Source organism: Rhinopithecus bieti, unplaced genomic scaffold (genome assembly GCF_001698545.2).
Source record: "Rhinopithecus bieti isolate Rb0 unplaced genomic scaffold, ASM169854v2 scaffold_9237, whole genome shotgun sequence".
Lineage (NCBI taxonomy): Eukaryota > Metazoa > Chordata > Mammalia > Primates > Cercopithecidae > Rhinopithecus > Rhinopithecus bieti.
In genome coordinates, this window is record NW_016806263.1 from 2,101,238 (window position 1) to 2,115,627 (window position 14,390).

Consider the following 14,390-nt stretch of genomic DNA (forward strand, 5'->3'; position numbering starts at 1 on the left):
GCTGGAGTGCAGTGGCCGGATCTCAGCTCACTGCAAGCTCCGCCTCTCGGGTTTACGCCATTCTCCTGCCTCAGCCTCCCGAGTAGCTGGGACTACAGGCGCCCGCCACCTCGCCCGGCTAGTTTTTTGTATTTTTTAGTAGAGACGGGGTTTCACCATGTTAGCTAGGATGGTCTCGATCTCCTGACCTCGTGATCTGCCCGTCTCGGCCTCCCAAAGTGCTGGGATTACAGGCTTGAGCCACCGCGCCCGACCAGTAGTGCATTTTTTAAAGAATAAAATTTAGATCTGGCAATGAAACAGATAAACATCAACATTTTTTTACCACCTTGAGATTTACATTTTAGTATATATATCCTTCCAGTCTCTTTGGTCTATACTATGGAGAAAGTGATACCATGCCATTTCTATACTTCTTTAACTTCTTTCACTTGACAATGTATCATGAACGCCTTCTCATGTCAAAATTATGTGTAACATTAAAAAATAATTGCTTTTGTCTCTACTATCTTTTATGTACAGAACCCCCATTATAGATATTTAGGTTGTTTCTAAAGTTCTCCCAATATAAACATCATGCTAGATATCATTCTAGCTAATCTTTGCATGCACCCGTGATTGTTTTCTTAGAATTTATGGACTATTGAAAGCTGGAGAAAAGAGGAGGCATTTTCAGGAAAACCATGTTTTTCACTTGGTAATCATGTGTAATGCCAATTAGTGTTAATTGGAGTACTGTGCATGTCCTGAGGGGAGTCTCAAACTTTAATTTAAAATCTGCAGGATGTAATGCCGTGGTGTCCCATTAAGCTGTTAGCACTGGGGCTCAATTAAAGAGCTGTGTGAAATTAAGCCACACATGGCTCACATGCTCCAAGTGAAACAGGCAGCAGGTCTCTTCAATTCTGATCTAATAGGACTTGGGCCCCAACCCTACTCCCCCACAAAGCCTAGAAGCTGAGAATGATGGGCCATTTATTAGTAGGCACTTTGGCATATAGGCTGAAAGTGAGATGGAGAGTGGTATAGATTGGGGATACCTGATTTTTTAGGCTAAATGCTCCTTAGGATTAGCAGTTTTTTAAAGGGAAGAATATATACAGGTGGTTCTGGGGTCATGTAAATGAGTTGTGTTTGGATGATTGGACCTGTGCTTTAACAAGAAATCTACATAGTGCTTAACCTGGTGTATACTCTCCCAAAGGAAATAATCACAAAATGTGGGGAAAGCAATCAGATGAAATTTCTTTTGTTTTTTGACAGCCATGTAAGAAAATTGACCAGGCACACATCACCATTTTGTGGTACCCAGGGGGAAATTGCAACATCTTGGAATTAGACCCAGAAATTTGCCAGAGCATAGGAATGACAAACTAAGAAAAACACAGTGTGCACATGTGATTTTGAAGTAAGCCTGATTCCTAGAAATCTTATTAGTGAAAAACCAAAGCAACTTATCCGAATTCAGGCTCTGTAACTTTGACTAAATCTCAGTGTTACTAGTTAAAAAAAAAGCAAGGAGAACATTTTTGCCATGCCCTGTGTGGTAGACTTGTCATACAGCACAAATCCAAAATTATTGATTCTATTGCTCAACTGGGATTAAGGCACTTTCTGACAAGCCCAGTGCATTTAATACAGGCCTTCCAAAGGAGCTGCAGATTAAAAAAAAATATATATATTTTCAACTCCTTGTATTGAATAATCCACTCTTTACTCATTCCCCCCACTGCCTTGCAGTGAACTTGGTTATTTTGACTGGGAATAAAACATGTGGGTCACAATTTCATAAACATTATAATAATTTTTAACAGCTTTATAAAGATATAATTTGCACACCATAAAATTTACCAAAGTGTACAACTCAATGTACATCACAATCCAATTAAAGACTATTTTAAAACTCCAAAAAGAAACCTATACCCCTTAGCTGCACTCCACATACAACATGCTTTAAAACATTTAATTGAATCCATGAGTAGCTGGGACTACAAGTGTGTGCCACCACACCTGGCTAACTTTTGTATTTTTTGGAGAGATGAGGTTTTGCCAAATTACCCAGGCTGGTCTTGAACTCCTAAACTCAAGCGATCTGCCCATCTCAGTCTCCCAAAGTGCTGGGGTTTCAAGAGTGAGCTGCCATGCTCAGCCTGGAAAAACTGTTAATCTTGAACACGTCTGTCCTGGATGCTAATTATAAATAATCCTCAGTCCTATTTTCTGTAGGGATTGCAAAGCAACAAGTTTTGTTTTAAAACACATTTAAAAAATTTAATTTGTGATTCATGAGCCTCCATGTTAATGTGTTTATATTTGAGGCAGAAATGTTGTATATAGTATTTTATGAATTTATTTAATCCTGGAACCCTTTGTTCTTGCTAAACTAGCCACGGAAAATACTTGGAGAAATACTGATTAACTCAGTACAAAGACTGAACTCCTGGAAAACATGTTCATAGACTGAGATCCCTTTGTAAATAGCATGTTATTTTTTCCTCAGTGTAAGTAGACTCCAAGTATATTTTTTTCTTGTAAAAATAAAATATGTTGGTGGTGGGAATGTAAAATGGTGCAGCACCTATGGAAAACAATATAGTGACTCCTCAAAAAAATTAAAGAGAATTACCATATGATATAGCAATTCCACTTTGGGGCATATATCCAAAAGAAGTAAAATCAGGGACTCAAATATTTGCACATGCATGTTCATAGCAGCAGTGACTCAAACCGATATTTGCACAGCCATGTCTCCAGCGTAATTCACAATAGCCAAAAGGTGGAAGCAACCCAAGTGTCCATGGAAAGGTGAGTGAGTAAACAAAACCTGGTCTACACATACAATGGAATCTTCTTCAGCCTTAAAAAGAAAGGAGATACCGACACATGCTACAACAGGGAGGAACCCTGAAGACATTATATTATGTGAAATAAGTCAGTCACAAAAGGTCAAATATTGTGTGATTCCTCTTACACAAAGTTCCTAGAGTAGTCACATTCATTGAGACAGAAAGTAGAATACTCGTTGTAGGAAGAAGAAGGGGAGAGGGGAATGGGAATTTATAGTTTCTTGGGTACAGAGTTTCAGTTTGGGAAGATGAAGAAGTCCTGGAGAGATGGTGATGATATTGCACAACAATATGAATGTATTTAATGCTGCAGAACCGTATACATAAGAATGGTTGAAGTGGTAAATTTTATGGTATGTGTATTTTACCATAATAAAAAAAACTGAATAAAAAAATGAATTGGAATGCAGGGACAGACCAGTATTCTTATTTCTGTGCCAGGTGTTTTAAGGACATCCTTTACTTTATCCTCACACCACTTGTTATGAAGTAAGTGCTATTATCTTCACTTTACAAGTAAGAACATTGATACTTGGTGGGCTCAATTGGTGGGCTCAAGTCCACACAGGCATGAAATGGTGCAGCCAGAATTTGAACTGAGTTCTTTTGTCTTCAAACACTTGAGTTTGTCCCTACATCATGTGCGGGAAACTATAACGTATTACTTCATGACAACGGGCTGGACTTGATAATTAATTCAAGTTGAAATGTGCTTTGCCTGGAAATCATTAAGAAGAGAATAGGTAACCAGGGAAAGCCAAAATGAGACATTTCCTTGGCCTGCAGAGGTGGAGATTTCACAACAGCAGGCTCTGTGCTTCTCTTGTTGCACCGGGAGTGGCACTGTGATTGGGACAGGATGGAGACCTGAGCTGCTCATGCCTCAGTTCCTTTTATGTTGTTGTTCACCAGCGCCTTGCCTTTGGGGGCTCCAATTTTCCTCTGCAGAACTGCTTTTCCTGTTTGCCATGAATTAACCTCCTTTTCCTCCTGGCACTACTCAAGTCCCTGCAAGGCCACGCAATTGCACTGTGTTATGGCTATCTATTGACTTGCTTGTTTCCTCACTAAAATGTGAACTCTAGGACAGAGACTAGTCTACAGTAGAGACTCAATGAAGAAAAAATATTCATCAATATTTATTATTGTCAAAAGTTCATTATTGATAAAGTTTTAGCTGCTTTATGGCACAATGATTTAAAAAACCCTGACATTTGCAAAACATTTTATATCCTAGAGAGCAATGCTAAGCCCATATCATCCTCCCCAAAACCATCCTGTGGTAGGTTAGATGGGGGAACCAAGGTCCAGAGAAGTCCCACAACTTGTCTATGGTTAGAAAGCTAGTGTCAATCCAGAGATTTGAAGCTAGGTCTTTAGTTTTATGGAATCTTCCTACAGAATCATCTGTTTAACAAGCTAAAAAGCTCCCATCACGAGAACAGGCCATTCCATCTACATTTGCCAAAATTCTAAAAAAAAGAGTAAACACCATACCTTGCTCTTAGATGGTGGGCTGCTGCAGGATTCTAAATCCACAAGAGACTGAGGATCTTTCATGAGAGCTCAGTGAAAAACTTGCTTTGGTACCAGACAGAATAACAGATCCAAGTTCTCAAAGATTTCCAAATAGTTGTGCTAAAAATAATTTTCTCGTTTAGTCCCAAAGAGCCAAAGGCCCTGGAAGTCATTCATCGAGTGAGGCTCAACTCGGGGACCAGTTAAAATTACAGTTTTATTTGGGATAAACTTTAAGTGCCTGCTTTCCTTCAGTGGTAAGTTTAGAGCTTCTCCATCTCTGTGTGTTGTGGCCTCTTTTTCAGATTTGTTTACTTAATTTTTTCCCTCTTCGTTTGTTTTCCACTGAGTGAATGTTTCAGGAAAAAAATTACTCACTGACTGGAAATTAGTTGTTAACTTAGAGAAAAAAGCCATTTTGTATTTGAGAGTTTTGGAGGTAGAGCCTTTAGATTCTGGACCTAGGATGGTGTCTTGTGGAATAATGAGCACTGTCCCTATTCTTGGTAAATATGGCAGGAAAACAGCCCCTCATTCTATGTGCTGTGAAAAGAAAGAGGGTTATGAGAATTGTACTGATTTTGTTTTCTTTGTTCTTTGCTGAATGGATAAATGATTGGGTATTTTTAGAAAACTAATATGTCTTTGTGCCTCTAAAGAACTGATCATAACATCTCAAAAGGCAGAATGATTCTCCAAAGCATATGACTAGTCGTCTATGGTGCAATCAATTTCTTTGTTTCTCTCTGCTGTGTATTTCTTATATTTCCTTGGCAACAGCAATATATAATTTATGATGTCATTTATGGAAATTAGACAGCTGAAAAAAATCTTGTTTTTATCTTTATTTTCCTCTCATTCTTCTCAAGCAATGAGAACTCTTATTGAAAGGAATGTTTCCAGAGTTGGTGAAGTGGACGTTGACCACACACTTGACCAAGGAGATTGCTGGGCTCCCCATTCTGATCAACTTAATTTTGCCTTTGGGATCTACTCTCCACACTGGAGGAAATGGTCCTTTGAATTTGTTGGTTGTCCAAAACCAATGCCATGATAGTATGGTCAAAACAATGTCTTGAGCATAGAAGCTAGTCATAACTTATTGTTGAATTAGAGTCAAATTTTAATCAGATAAAGTCTCTGGGTCTGTTTTCTCCTTTTCAAAATAAAATGGTTGTCCTTGATTATTTCCAGGGTTTCTCATAGTTCTTAATATTCTCGAACCAAATGATGGTGTCTGATGTCATCCATTTACAAGCTTAATTTCAGGTGATACAGCCTTTCAGTATGTTCATTTATTTGTTTATAAGCGATAACTTCTTAAGTGGGCTTTTTCCATTATCTCTTCTTTGGAGTAGCCCCATCTCTGCCAGGGGGCTCAGAAGTGGATGAATTTGTAGACCAATAAAAGAATAGATGCATTCTTATTTTTCTGCCTTAAAGTGTTGATACAATTTGTGGATATTCATATTTTCTTTTCTGTGTCATTCATAACTTCTCTAACGTCTCTTTAATGTTGCTTACAACACAAAATAAGGTTTTCTTTTTCTTTTTTTTATTATTATACTTTAAGTTCTAGGGTACATGTACACAATGTGCAGCTTTGTTACATATGTATACATGTGCCATGTTGGTGTGCTGCATCCATTAACTCATCATTTATATTAGGTATATCTCCTAATGCTATCCCTTCCCCCTCCTCCCACCCCACAACAGGCCCCAATGTGTGATGTTCCCCTTCCTGTGTCCAAGTGATCTCATTGTTCAATTCCCACCTGTGAGTGAGAACATGCGGTGTTTGGTGTTTTTGTCCTTGTGATAGTTTGCCCTGAGAAAGTGGTGGTTTCCCAGCCTTCATCCCATGTTCCTACAAAGGAACCATGGAAACTCATCCTTTTTTATGGCTGCATAGTATTCCTGGTAATATGTGCCACCATTTTTTAATCCAGTTATCATTGATGGACATTTGGGGTTGGTTCAAGTTGTTTTTGCTATTGAAATAGTGGCTGCAATAAACATATATGTGCATGTGTCCTTTGATAGCAAAGCCATGATTTATATCCTTTGGTATATACCCCAGTAATGGGGATGACTGGGTCCAATGGTATTTCTATTTCCTCAGATCTTGAGGAATCACCACACTGTTTCCCACATGGTTTGAACTACGTTTACAGTCCCACCAACAGTGTAAAAGTATTCCCTATTTCTCCCACCATCCTCGTCCCAGCCACCTGTTGTTTCCTGACTTTTAATGGATTGCCCCATTTTAACTGGTGTTTGAGATGGTATCTCCACTGTGGTTTTGATTTGCATTTCTCTGATGGCCAGTGGAAATGATGAGCCATTTTTTATGTGTCCTGTTTGACTGCCAAAAGAAATGTCTTCTTTTGAGATGTCTGTTCATATCCTTTGTCCCACTTTTAGATGGGATTATGTTTTTTTCCTTGTAAATTTGTTTGAGTTTCTTTGTAGATTCCCTGCTGCATATTAAGCCCTTTGTCAGATGAGTAGATTGCAAAATTTTCCTCCCATTTCGTAGGTTGCCTGTTTCACTCCTGAATGGTAGTTTCTTTTGCTGTGCAGAATGCTCCTTTAGTTTAAATTAGATCCCATTTGGTCAATTTTGGGGTTTTGTTGCCATTGCTTTTGGTGTTTAGACATGGAAAGGTCCTTGCCCCTGCCTAATGGTCTGAAGGTACTTGCCTAGGTTTTTCTTTCTAGGGTTTTTTAATGGGTTTTAGGGTCCTAACCATTTAAGTCTTTAATCCCATCTTGAATTAATTTATATAAGGTGGTAAGGAAGGGATCCAGTTTCAGCTTCCTACATCCGGCCTAGCCCGGTTTTTCCCAGCCACAAACAAAATAAGATTTTTGTATCATTTAAAGTATTACACCCCGTCTCCTACTAAAAAAAAAATCACAAAAAACTAGCCGGCGTTGGGAGGTGGCGGGCCTGTAGTCCCCAGCTACTCGGAGGCTGAAACAGGAAGAATGGCCGTAAACCCCGGGAAGGTGGAACTTGGCCCAGTTGGCTGAGATCTGGCCACCTTGCACTTCCAGCTTGGGCGACAGAAGCGAGACTCCCCTCCAAAAAAAAAAAAAAAAAAAAAAAAAAGGATTACAGTATTTCCCTCAGTTCCTTCAATACAAATTGGATTTTTTCCTTTTTCTTTTTTATTATTTCTCATCTCAGATAATTTTATTGTAATCTATGTCTTTCTGAACTCATTCTTTTTCCCAGAGAGAATGAACCTTCGAAAATGTCTCTGAGAGTTTTCAGAACCTCAGATGTTGATAAAGCTTGTCAGTTATTTTCACACTTATTTTAGAAGCAGTGGTGAAGTGATGGGTAGAAAAATATGCTGAAGGAAGTATTGACTCAGAATAAAAGTCAGATTCCATTTTTACCTGCCACTCACCCCAATGACGGGGTCTTATTTTATCTTTCCTAGGCAGATAATCTTCCTTTCTCAACTTGTGTGCCTTTTTATCCCTATATCATTATTTACTTTTCAACTGAATTTGGTCCATTCCATTCCAATCCCATCAATGTTCCCAGAGCACCTAACAGTTTGCCACTAACCTAGCTCTCAAAAAGAAGGTTCAGATTTGTAGCTTTTGTTAATTTTCTTTGAGTGAATACCCCCGACACAGTCAATTTCAAGTTAACAATCTGACCTTCACTGAATGCAGAGTTGGGAAGTTGTAGAATATAGAATTGTAGAATTGGTCCTTGCTGGCAGGTATAAACTAGCTCTGCACACCACTACACACATACATACACACGCATACACCATTTTTCTAGGTAGTAGAATTATTTTAAAAAGAAGTTTCTAGCTGATATGTAATGAACATGTACAATGTGCTAAGACATGACAAGCATCACTTTCTTTAATCCTCATCATAACCTCTTGAGGTGAGTAATTGCATTATCCTCCTTCTACAGCTGAGTAATTTAGACAGTCTGATCCACAATTGACACACCTAACCACTTAACATATTTACTTCCTAGGTTGTTGCTAACTTTAAAAGACCACATTTTTTGCATCCAAACAACTTGCAGTTGCATACCCCTTGTTTCTTCCTTCTCCTCTCCATGGGTGCCCTGCGTTCTGTTAGGAATCGAATCTTCTCTTTCTAACCTCAGTGCCTTGCTTATATCATCTCCAGTAGCTGCAAGCCATTACCAACCATGTCTCCCCTATGCCTCTTTCTCCATCTGTTCACATTTATCTTCTGTATGCATCACTTTCTACAGAAAGTCTCCCTGATATTCTCAACCAGGTACAACCCTGTCTTCTCCTGAACCCTTCTAGCACATAATTTGGATCTCTCATGCACTTTAGCTCACTGGTTCTTAACTAGATCTACTGAATGAGCACATCAGCAGATGAAGTTAGGCATTGATATTTTTTAAAAGCTCTATGGGTGATTCCAATGGGCAGCCAGGCTCTAGGAATCTTTGCCTTCTCTACTCTTGCTCAAATGATGCCTTATCTGCTTGTCCTTACAAACCAGGGAGTTGTAGTAATACGAATTTGGTCTTCTTTGTGTCTCATCCTGTTCTTTTATTTATTACTTCATCACATATTTATTTAGCCGCTACTATATGTCAGATGCTGAACGCTTGGTCTGAGTGTTCAGTAAAGAGCAAACAAAGAGTCCTTGTAGAGACAAAATCTAGTGGGGAAGAGAGGTATTTATGAAATAATCACAGAACTATGCTTAATAGGATATGAATTGGGAATTCCCATCCACTTGGAATTTCAGCTGAGAACACAAAGCGGAGAATGATAGGCAACCAGTGCTCATACATTGACTTAGAACTTGTTAAAATCCAGCTGGATCTGGCAGTCACCATCAGCCATTTTCAGTCCACATAAGAGAAAACTAGAAACTCAGAAAGGATTAGTGTTTGAAGAGAGGCATCAAGATAGAGTTGTGGAGAAGGGAAAGCAGTGCAGGGGCAGCTGTCAGAGAGGCAAGAATATATGCCCTCCCTAAGAGAGAGATGGTACTGAGGAAGGCAGCTGAGTTGGGCCATCTTGATGGGACCTCCTGAGCCAACGAGTCCTCCTAGTCGGGGGAGGCCACTGAGAAGTCGCTGGGTGTATCACTGAGTACAGAAGCTGAGGCTGGCGTGGGAGCACTGCAAGCTATCAACCAAGGAACACCTTCACCCCAAAAGACCCAGCATTTGGCTACCTGGAGTGCACAGCAGCAGACACTGGAGCCAGGAGAGGATCATACAAATAGCACTTATTAAGTAAAAATAATTCAGTCGCTTTTTTCCTGAGTCTCTACTCTCTGACCTGACTCAAGAGGAGCTGAAAGTGAAAGGAGGTGGCAGGAGATGGGGAAGAGTGAAAGGGTATAGCATATCCTGAACTACAGTCATAGAGATGGACAAGTATTGTATTGGATATAAAATAGAAAATTTGATTTAGATTTGTCTTTTTAATATCTGAAAATGAGTCACAATTGACTAATAAAATTGTTCATGTAACTGGAAGTTACCAGAAAGCCAAGAAATTTGCCTGAGATGTCATGAAAGGGCAAGGAAGAAAGATCCAACAGAATTTGGCAAGAACAAATGATGGAAGAAAAATGAGATTATTTGTTATTCATATCATATGAAGGACAGTTAATACCATTTGATAAATTCAATAAGTTTTGGAGAATGCTCTGAAGGAAAAAATAACGGATATTGTGGAGTGTTTCGCTGGACGACCCAGTTCAATCTTGCCTAAAGAGAGAATTTGCCTAAAGGAATGATATCTGACCTAAAAGGGGGAAAAACAGTAGGCATGAACCTGGCAGAAGTGCAGAAAAACACATCGAGGCTGAGAGAATGCCATATACAAAGGCCCTGAGGTGGAAGAGGATGATGCTGAGTGGAGGCTAGTGGGAAAGAGCAAAGGCAGGCATGAGCCTGCAGGGAGGATGTGCCTGGGCCAGGCAGGGCTCTGTTGGCCACGGGATGTTCTGATCCTTATCCAGGGGTCAGTAAGTTCCCCAGAAAGGCTGTGAGTGGGATTTCATGAACCAGGCTGTTGACCAGGTAGAGGTGGTAACTGCTGCCACTTTCCTGGCTTTTCAAGCTGACTTCAACCAGCGGAAACAACTCAGTTTGGTTTCTAAACTGAATCTGCTTTCATTGCAGGAAAATAGGTGGGTTCTTATGAGAAAAGGAGTTTGCATATTTAAAAAAGGCAATTCACTGACTCATGGAGTGAACAAATGTCATTGACCCCTGTGTGTGCCAGGCACTGTGCTGGGCCCTGAACATACAGCTTTGAAAGCAGAAGACAGGATCTCAACTCACAGTTCTTACATTGCACTGGGAATTTCACACTGTTAGAGAAGAAGGGATCTCAGAGGTTATCTGCTTGAGTTTCCCGTTTCACAGATAAAAAGCCAGATTCAGTAAGAAGTGAATTGCCCAAATAACCTATTTATGCTAAACCAGAACTGGAACTCAGGTCCCTGCAGGATGGCCAAAAGAGTCTTTGCTCTACAGCCTTCACTGATACCTGGTTCCTAACGTCACATGTAGAAGACAATCCAATGTTTTAATCTACACAGATATCCATGATTGTGGATAAATGTGAATTAACAATATAGCATTATCCTGGATCATAATACTTTACCTTGCCCAAAATATCACTTCTCGTATTTTAAAACATAAAAAACTTAAAAAATTATAGAAAGTTGGCCAGACGTGGTGGCTCATGACTGTAATCCCAGCATTTTGGGGGGCTATGGTGGGAAGATCGCTTGAGACCAGCCTGGGCAATATGGCAAAACCCGATCTCTCAAAAAAAAAAAAAAAAAAAAAAAGAAAGAAATAGCCAGCCATTGCTGGAGTGCATATATAGGCCCATCTACTCAGAAGGCTGAGGTGGGAGGATGGCTTGAGCCCAGGATGTTGAAGCTGCAGTGAGCCATGTCTGCACCACTGCACTCCAGCCTAGGTGACAAAGCATGACCCTTTCTAAAAAAAAAAATTATCAAAAGTTTTAAACATATTAAAAGATAGAGATCAAGTAGATAATGAATTTCCATGTACCCACTGAGCTATTTGGAAATTTAGCATTGAATGGACAGGAAATAATATTAGATGAAATAATATTAGGTTAGGGTAGATATTAGATGAGAATGCATTTTCCCTGAACCTTTGGTCTTCAGGAGGAAGGATTTTCCAAGTATACTCTTTTCCTCCCTCACCTCTTGATTTATTCTGCCCTGGGGAAGGTAGGATGAATTATTGGATAGGCAAATATGAAAAAGAACAACTAGGCACGTTCAGGTCAATGAACTGGAGATAAAAAATCTGTCAAATCCCAAGGAATCTGGATTAAGAAGCTCCTTTGCTGTCATATCTGAGCAATATCCTTTTTTTTTTAAGCAGATTTATTAGAGTATAATTATTAAAATGTAAAATGTACCCTTTTGGTAAATTTTTGATTTTGGTAAAATTTGGTAAATATGATGACTTTTGGCCAATGTATGCAATTGTGTAACCACCACTAAAAAAGAGATATAGAGCATTTCCATTCGCTCCAAAGTGTTCCCTTTTGTCCCTTTGTAGTCAGTCTCCACCCCAGCTGCCTGAAACCTCTGATCATATATCTGTCCTGTAATTTTGCTTTTTCCAGAGTGTCATATAAATAGAATCTTACAATGAGTGGGTTTTTGAGGCTCTCTTCTTTCACTTAACACAGTGTTTTTCAGAGTCATTTGTGTTGCATGTTTCTTTCATTGCTGAGTTGTATTCCATTGTATGGTTGTACCACAAATTTTAAATATCTATATCTATATGTTTATTAACCATCTACTATGTGCTACCTACAGTGAGTCCTGACCACTTAGTGAAGTAGGTATTGTTATCTCCTTATTACAGATGTGGGAACTGAAGTTTCTAAATGAGAGAACTGGCCCAAGGTCACACAGCTACTGAGTGATAGATTTGGCATTCAAACCCAGATTTGTCTGACCTTCAATCCAAGCTCTTGGTTTAAGATGAGGAGAGTGATAGTACTTGGCTCCTTGGATTGTTGTAAAGATTAATTGAAATAATCCACAGAAAATGAGTCCCTGTTGCCTAGCACTTCGTGGGTGCTCCATAAATATGAAGTAGGTGAATAGTGCTGACATAGCTGCCACTGCTCTTACCACTGAGCTTTGGCTTCTGTTCTTTGACAAGTGCCATTGACTATCCTGAGTTCTCGGTGCGCCTCTTGTTTGCGCCTGAAAACCATCCGAAGGTCAGAGGCCTGGAAGCAATGCCTCCACTCAATGATGCAAACCATTCCAGCCACAGAATTTTGAGAGTGTCTTTGTGACATTATGTAGGCATAAAAATAGTGGTGATCATAACAATACTGTGCTAATACCTTACATTTATTATTTAGTAGAAAAAGCTCTTCCACTCTCTTTTTCTTTCAGGCATCTCAGGTCTATTAGAACATTTTGGTGTTTCTAAACGTTTATCCGGATAATGGGGGGTCCATGTTCTCTGCTTTGTTTATTGCTAAAAACATGTGAGGCATTCTGTGGGGAGGGTGCCTGAGGACATGAGCCAAGTTCAGGGTCAAGAGCTACATTAGACCCAACAAAGGCAAAGATTTAGCGGCAGGTGGTGCCTCTTGCATGCACATTCACTTCCAGCCAAAACGATGTCCTCAGCAGACTCCATCACATTGGAGAGAGAGCTGGGAAATCCAACAATGACTCATAGTATGCTGGGGAGGAAAACTGAGCACTGAGGTTTGGAAAAAAAAAGACAAAGCAATGGAATGTTACCCTAGAGTCTAAACTAGCAGGAATCTTCATGTCTTCCCCCTTCCCACTGACATTTCTTTGTGGATTAAGACTGCTGGCTTTGAAGGACAAAGTCATCATTGTCCAGCCATGTGACCTTGAGCAAATTGCCTTGGGCAAAAGACTCTGAGGATTACCCCTCTGAAACCTTAGTGTTCTCTTCTATAAATTGAAATTTTAAAAACGTCCAAACAAAGTAAGGTTGTTATAAAGTTTGATGAAGTAATGAACCTTGTTGACTGACACATTTGTGCTAGTCAAAAAATGTTGATTTCTGTTGGTGCAGGGAGGAGCATATTTAAGTTACAGGCATTCCTTTTTCTTTCAATAGTGTTTAGAGTTTAAGTTCTTGTTGGGACTAGGAAATGCATGTCTTTGGAGGCACTTTAGATCTGTGTTTTCAGGATAATCTCATCTATGTGATCAGAAACACTCTCCTTAGGGATAGAACTTCTAAGCAATTTCTTGAAAACTGAAGGATGACTGAAAGATGTCTGAGAAAATAAGTGCCAGAATAGAATAAGTAGTTTCTTCAGGGAGAGCTAATGGTTCAGTAAAAGCCTGGCATTGAGAGAGAACAAGGCACCTTGGAGAGAGTGAGAAAGCTCGGGAGGCTGAAGAAGAGTGAGGAGGAAGAAGGGCAGGGGGTGGGGCCCGTTGTGGAGGCTGTGGATGTTGAGGCTAAGCTTTCTTGGGGGACTTAGACTTTATCTTCAGGGCATTAAGAAGCCAGTGAAGAGTTTGTGAGTGATGAGAACCATATATGATTCCTATTAATAGATAGATTTCTTGGACTGCTATCTGGAGAAAGGATGGGAGGCAGCAAAAATGAAGCAGACTTGGGCAAAGATAGGTAAGAAAACTACCTCACAACTGGCGAGGATTCTAATATAATGGGATTCTAGAAGATTAGGCAGAGGTTTGGTTTGTTTGGTTTTTGTTTGGCCATGTGTGTGTATGTTTGTGTGTGTGTGTGTGTGTGTATATGTATGTGATTTCCTTTTAATATTTTTTCCTGTTCATATACACTTTTTGATCAAAATATATATACTTTTTTTTAAACCTCATGTATTTTCTATAATTGTCCTATGGAACTATTTGTATTTTGTTTTAAATATACACATGAAATATCAGGAGGAAAAGTAGAAAACAAGAGTAAATAATTATTTATATAGTTCTATTTCTCAGAACTATACCGCTGTT

The 14,390-nt window shown here is 39.5% G+C and overlaps 1 protein-coding gene across 3 annotated transcripts in view; it reads right to left on the bottom strand.

The window, feature by feature from the left end:
• C1QTNF7 (C1q and TNF related 7) overlaps positions 1–14,390 on the bottom strand; it is a 108,726-nt gene that overhangs the window by 14,462 nt on the left and 79,874 nt on the right. Inside the window, exon 1 of one of the 3 annotated variants that reach the window (XM_017875355.1) lies at positions 4,344–4,471. The exons of the other annotated variants lie outside the window; for them this stretch is intronic. The gene's annotated coding sequence lies outside the window, so the exon portion shown is untranslated. Of the gene's footprint in view, positions 1–4,343; positions 4,472–14,390 lie in introns of those variants that run through there. 3 annotated transcript variants of the gene reach the window in all.